This window comes from Macaca nemestrina, chromosome 18 (assembly GCF_043159975.1).
Source record: "Macaca nemestrina isolate mMacNem1 chromosome 18, mMacNem.hap1, whole genome shotgun sequence".
Classification (NCBI taxonomy): domain Eukaryota; kingdom Metazoa; phylum Chordata; class Mammalia; order Primates; family Cercopithecidae; genus Macaca; species Macaca nemestrina.
This window is the reverse complement of record NC_092142.1, coordinates 21671208-21678077: the sequence shown is the minus strand read 5'-3', so window position 1 is coordinate 21678077 and position 6870 is coordinate 21671208. Positions and strand designations below refer to the sequence as shown.

The window sequence follows — 6870 nt, the reverse complement described above, 5'->3', positions numbered from 1 at the left end:
CTCTCAACTTACTGGCTGTCAAGCAGTGAGCGGTCCAAGTCTGGACTCAGTTACGATTTCCAAACTGAGAAGCATGCATTTGTTGGTACAGGCTTCCTAGGAACCTAAAGGCAGCCAAGCAGTCACTCTGTTCCCAGAGTTCTCCAGTGAGAAGGAGAAGCTGGTCTGGTCTCCTATCACCACACATTTAATGATTTGCCATTTGCCATTTGCTCAAAAAAAAAAACCAAATGAGCTAACCTGCTTGCAAGACCCATTATGAGCTGCTCCCCTCCCCCGCCACCTCTTACCACTCTTCCTCTCTCCAGAGGGGGCTCAGGTTTTCCTGTGTAGAAGGCAGGGTGTTTTGAGGTTATAGTGAGCTATGATTGCACCATTGCCTCAAAGCAATACTTGCATTATGCTTTGCATAAGGCTGAGACAACCTCGATTTGCCATCTCAAAGAATGGAGGCAGTGAGATACAGAAAACATGGAAGCCACCCGTTGGCATCTCTTCCTTTGTGTGTCAGTCATGTGGAGCTTGGCTTGGTTCCTCTTATAACTGATGACTGAGAGTCTGTGCTGTGCTTGTGCTCACCCTGGGGTCTTCATGCATGCTGTTCCCTCTGCCTGGAGCGTATTTCTCCTTCCTTCCTTCCTTCCTTCCTTCCTTCCTTCCTTCCTTCCTTCCCTCCCTCCCTCCCCCCTCCGTCCCTCCCTCCCTCCCCCTTCCTTCCTTCCTTCCCTCCCTCCCCCCTCCATCCCTCCCTCCCTCCCCCTTCCTTCCTTCATTCCTTCCTTCCCTCCCTCCCCCGTCCATCCCTCCCTCCCTCCCCCTTCCTTCCTTCATTCCTTCCTTCCTTCCCTCCCTCCCTCCCCTCTCCGTCCCTCCCTCCCTTCCCCTTCCTTCCTTCCTTCCCTTCCTCCCTCCCCTCTCCGTCCCTCCCTCCCTTCCCCTTCCTTCCTTCCTTCCCTCCCTCCCTCCCCTCTCTGTCCTTCCCTCCCTTCCCCTTCCTTCCTTCCTTCCTTTCCTTCCTTCCTTCCTTCCCTCCCTCCCTCCCCTCTCCGTCCCTCCCTCCCTTCTCCTTCCTTCCTTCCTTCCTTCTTTCCTTCCTTCCTCCCTCCCTTCCCCTTCCTTCCTTCCTTCCCTCCCTCCCTCCCCCCTCCATCCCTCCCTCCCTTCCTCTTCCTTCCTTCCTTCCCTCCCTCCCTCCCCCCTCCGTCCCTCCCTTCCCCTTCCTTCCTTCCTTCCTTCCTTCTTTCCTTCCTTCCTTCCTTCCCTCCCTCCCTCCCCCTTCCTTCCTTCCTTCCCTCCCTCCTTCCTTCCCTCCCTCCCTCCCCTCTCCGTCCTTCTCTCCCTTCCCCTTCCTTCCTTCCTTCCTTCCCTCCCTCCTTCCTTCCCTCCCTCCCCCCTCCCTCCCTCCCTCCCCCTTCTTTCCTTCCTTCCTTCCCTCCCTCCCCTCTCCGTCCTTCCCTCCCTTCCCCTTCCTTCCTTCCTTCCCTCCCTCCCTCCCCTCTCCATCCTTCCCTCCCTTCCCCTTGCTTCCTTCCTTCCTTCCCTCCCTCCCTCCCTCCCCTCTCCGTCCTTCCCTGCCTTCCCCTTCCTTCCTTCCTTTCCTTCCTTCTTCTTTCCTTCCCTCCCTCCTTCCCCTCTCCGTCCCTCCCTCCCTTCCCCTTCCTTCCTTCCTTCCTTCCCTCCCTCCCTCCCTCCCCTCTCCGTCCTTCCCTCCCTTCCCCTTCCTTCCTTCCTTTCCTTCCTTCCTTCTTTCCTTCCCTCCCTCCCTCCCCGCTCCGTCCCTCCCTCCCTTCCCCTTCCTTCCTTCCCTCCCTCCCTCCCTCCTCGGTCCCTCCCTCCCTTCCCCTTCCTTCCTTCCTTCCTTCCTTCCTTCCTTCCTTCCTTCCTTCCCTCCCTCCGTTTTTTGTCTTTCGACAGAGTCTTGCTCTGTCACTTAGGCTGGAGTGCAGTGGTACAATCATAGCTCACTGTAGCCTCCAATTCCTGGGCTCAAGTCATCCTCCCACCTCAGCCTCCTGAATAGCTGGAACCACAGGTGTGAGCCACTATGCTTGGCTAATTTTTTTTAAAAATTTCTTTTGTAGAGGCAGGGTCTTACTGTGTCACCCAGTCTGGTCTGGAACTCCTGGCATCAAATCATCCTCCTGCCTTGGCCTCTGAAAGTGCTGGGATTACAGGCGTGAGCCACTGTGCCTGACCCTGGTACACATTTCCTGACCATGCTTTGCCTGGATAACTTCTACTCATCCTTCAGATCTTAACTGTAAAGGCTCCTCCTCCAGGCAGCCCTCCTTCCTTTTCTCCCTTTTCACTATCAGTTGATCCTGTATTACGATAGTTTAAGTGTCTGTCTCCTGTGCTAGACTATAGACATCTTTTGTACTCCAGCATCCTGCCCAGTTCCGTGCTCCTGGCCCAGAGCAGACATTAATAAATGTCTGTGAAATGACACGTCAAATGAATGAATGAATGAACGAATGAACAAACGAATGAACGAACTCCGTGAGGCTCCAAAGAAACAGTGAGCAGACTCAACCTGTAGGTGGCGCAGTTGAACAGGCGACCAGAATGGGAAGGGCTTATGGCCAAGGATCTGTCACCTTTGTTGCTGTTAAACCACGTGGCGCATGATCCCTGTGCAGTTGGCTTTTGAGGCTGAAATCGTGACTTTATCTTTATCAAACTGTGGGTGCTGTGGAGTCACCCGGTGATTACATTAAAACCATTGGTTTTGGACTATTCGAGTTTAAATCCAGGTTTTTGCTCCTTCCAGCTGAGAAACCTCCGGAAAGTCATTTAACTTCCCAGAGCCTCAGTTTTGCCCTCTGAGAAATGGGCAAGGTAGTAACAGTACCTGCTCCCTCACAGAGCTGCTATTAATACGATCAAAAGGGGAGTGAGTCGCTCGGGCATGCCCGGCCCAAAGCAGGGGTGCAGGCAGCTTAGGGATGAAGAGTGTGGGATTAGGGCAGGTCTCTGTGGCGTCTTCCTCCCCTCCCTGCGCCATGGGGGGCGCGTGCAGGCTGTGCTCTGTGCACCAGTCCTGGCACAGCCTCTCCTGAATGCGCGGAGCGGGGTGCAGCCGAGATTTCTGGGGTTTCGAGCCTACTGGGGAGTCGCAAGGCGGCTCCAGGGCTTGCGGACCCATGGCTGCTCCTCTGATGGTGAAAGCAGCGCTGCGGCTCACAAAGTGGCTCTTTCAGTGGTTTTTGCAGCGGCAGAAAAGCGCCTGCGGGCGGCCGAGTTCCTCCACGGTGACCTCCGAGCTGGTGGTAAATTGCATCTCTCGGCAGAGGTAGCTGCGGGAAGCGCCGGGATCAGTCCTCACCCGGGTGGGGACAGGGCTGGAGCGCTGGACCGGCACAACCCTGAGTGCAGTGCGGTCGGGGTGGAGGGTCCACTGGGGCTTGGCCATGCCAAAAGGCGTGCTCTGGAAGCCAGGCCACGACAAGTCCTCCCAATCCCGCGGATTGCTGGGGAAGGAGGAGAGACTCCACCTGGAGCCCCCAGATCCTAGGAACTCCTGGGGTGGGTAGGAGTGTTTGGAGGATGGGCTCAGAAGAGTGGAACTTGGATTCTAGAGCTGCAACTCCGCCAGAAGCAGCCCTTATTATCCCCTTTCTGCTGAACGTCCACACAGGGGCTGGTGTCACATTAGGGGGCGCTGTCATAATACCATGAGATCTGCCAGCATCAGCGCTGCACTCAACACACTTAGGGGTGATTCAAGCTTTGCCTCTTACTAACTGTGACTTTAGGAACATTATTTCTTTGGGCCTCAGTTTCCTCATCTGTAAAATGGAATTATAAAGTAACTTCCTCGAGTTGTCGCTGTTACAGGATTGGCACACACAATTTGCTGCCGATCCTAAGCCATGCAGAGGACTAATCGATGCACACAGTCTTTCCCGCTAAGTCTAGATAGCCTCAGTGTGGTGCTCCACACTCTGATCAGTTACTGCACAGTGTGAAACCTTCAGGGCATCGCTGGCCTTGGGCCTTGCCAAATCCCGGGCATCAAACTTCATTACAATTACACGTTTCTAGCCTCATTCAAGAATGAAGAATCTGCAATTGCACATCACTGCGGTTCAGCTTTCATTGCACTAGAGAAGTGTGTGTTGGCCAATGTATAAATGTGCATATCTTCTCAGCATTATTTAGAGGATGACAGTGTGTCTGGGGATACTTCATCAGCAGAATCTAATAAACTCAACATCATTAGATAGTTACATAAAACAAATGAAAACGTTGATGTATCGTTTACCTGTTAGGACGTATTATGTAATAGCTCATCGGGTTGGGGAAATTAGATGAAATAATGTATGTAAATCACTTAGCACAGAGCCCGGCCCATGACATTTGCTCAATAAAAGTTAGCTAGAGTAATATTAAGACATAATGAAGTTGAAACATTGATATGGTTTGACTGTGTCCCCACCCAAATCTCATCTTGAATTGTAGCTCCCATAATTCCCACGTGTTGTGGGAGGGACCTAGTGGGAGATAATTGAATCATGGGGGTGGTTTTCCCCATACTGTTCTCATGGTAGTGAATAAGTCTCATGAGAGCTGATGGTCTTATAAGGGAAAACCCTTTTTGCTTGGCTGTCATTGTCTCTTGCCTGCCGCCACGTAAGACATGCCCTTCACCTTCTGCCATGATTGTGAGGTCTCCCCCGCCACGTGGAGCTCTGAGTCCATTAAACCTCTTTTTCTTTATAAATTACCCAGTCTCAGGTATGTCTCTATCAGCAGCAAGAAAACAAACTAATACAGATACAGTGGAGTTCACAGAGCTGTGACCGTGCATCATTGTTTTGTTAGGATTAGGTTCTGCTGCATAAACAGAATCTACTCTGCTTGGTGCCACACCCTGACTTCATTCCTTCCCTTCCCAGTCCTACTTTGGACTCCCCTGCAGGCTTTTCCTAAGAGCATGCCTAGTAAATTACCTTCAGGTGAATCATTATTTTGAGGCTCCTAGGGAACCCAATCTAAGAACCACCATCACTCATGGACATTAGGACCTATCAGATGCCAAGCCAGTTCAACCAATCACAACTCAGCACCTCATCCTTGCTGGTCACATTCACATTGTCGATAGCAGTTAATATTTGTGCCAGACACTGTACTAAGTGCTTGATATATATTAATTCATTTAATCCCCACGGTAACTCTATGAAGTAGGTAGTCTTATTATCCACATTTCCAGATGAAGAACTGAGAACCAGAGAAGTCAAGTAACTTGCTCAAGGTCCCGCAGGTAATAGGTGGCGTGGCCTGAATTCAAACCTAGACGATTTGGGTTTTTGAGTTTGGGTCTTAACAGCACGCTCTGTAGCTAGTCACTGCAATGCACCCAGTAGAACTCAGTAACTAAATGGTAAGAATTGTTAATGTGAGCAACAGAGACTAATTGGGAAGTGAATTACCCATGGCTAATATAATAATTTGGTTGTAGCTTCTTTTCCGAGAGAACACCAAATGGCGGATGACGCCGGTGCAGCGGGGGGGCCCGGAGGTCCTGGTGGCCCTGGGATGGGGAACCGCGGTGGCTTCCGCGGAGGTTTCGGCAGTGGCATCCGGGGCCGGGGTCGCGGCCGTGGACGGGGCCGGGGCCGAGGCCGCGGAGCTCGCGGAGGCAAGGCCGAGGATAAGGAGTGGATGCCCGTCACCAAGCTGGGCCGCTTGGTCAAGGACATGAAGATCAAGTCCCTGGAGGAGATCTACCTCTTCTCTTTGCCCATTAAGGAATCTGAGATCATTGACTTTTTCTTGGGGGCTTCTCTCAAAGACGAGGTTTTGAAGATTATGCCGGTGCAGAAGCAGACCCGTGCTGGCCAGCGCACCAGGTTTAAGGCGTTTGTTGCTATCGGGGACTACAATGGCCACGTCGGCCTGGGTGTTAAGTGCTCCAAGGAGGTGGCCACTGCTATCCGTGGGGCCATCATCCTGGCCAAACTCTCCATTGTCCTGGTGCGCAGAGGCTACTGGGGGAACAAGATCGGCAAGCCCCACACTGTCCCTTGCAAGGTGACAGGCCGCTGCGGCTCTGTGCTCGTGCGCCTCATCCCTGCACCCAGGGGCACTGGCATCGTCTCAGCGCCTGTGCCCAAGAAGCTGCTCATGATGGCTGGTATTGATGACTGCTACACCTCAGCCCGGGGCTGCACTGCCACCCTGGGCAACTTCGCCAAGGCCACCTTCGATGCCATCTCTAAGACCTACAGCTACCTGACCCCTGACCTCTGGAAGGAGACTGTGTTTACCAAGTCTCCCTATCAGGAATTCACTGACCACCTTGTCAAGACCCACACCAGAGTCTCCGTGCAGCGGACCCAGGCTCCAGCTGTGGCTACAACATAGGGTTTTTATACAAGAAAAATAAAGTGAATTAAGCCTGTAAAAATAATAATAATAATAATAATAATAATTTGGTTGTAAAAGCAACCAAAGTGTCTATAGAAAGAAATTTTGAATAAAGCCCTGGGCAAAAATAAAATAAAATTGAGAGATTTTGAAAAAAATACAACAGGTTTGTGTATCATGTTTTCCTGGGGCTTTGCTGGGGTTACCTCTGACCTCTAGACATCCTGCACATATTAACACCACACACACACACACACACATACACACACACACACACACACACACACACGTGGAGATGTTGTCTTTACAAAGCTAAAGAAGCCCATGCTATTCTCATGAGGCCTCTGTTGTCTGAATTTCTGCTCACAGAAGCTGGGGCCGTCTTATCTGGGTGATAGCCAAGAAAGATGGTGTTGGGGGTTACTTGAAGCTTGAGCTAGGATGAGGGAGGTAGGCACAGAGATGTGGACTGGAATGTCCTAGATGGTTTCTCCCATCACA

General features: G+C 51.9%; 1 pseudogene; it reads left to right on the top strand.

The window, feature by feature from the left end:
- Positions 1-5459: 5459 nt before the first annotated feature.
- LOC139359846 (small ribosomal subunit protein uS5 pseudogene) lies at positions 5460-6406 on the top strand (annotated as a pseudogene).
- The last annotated feature ends 464 nt before the right edge of the window (positions 6407-6870 follow it).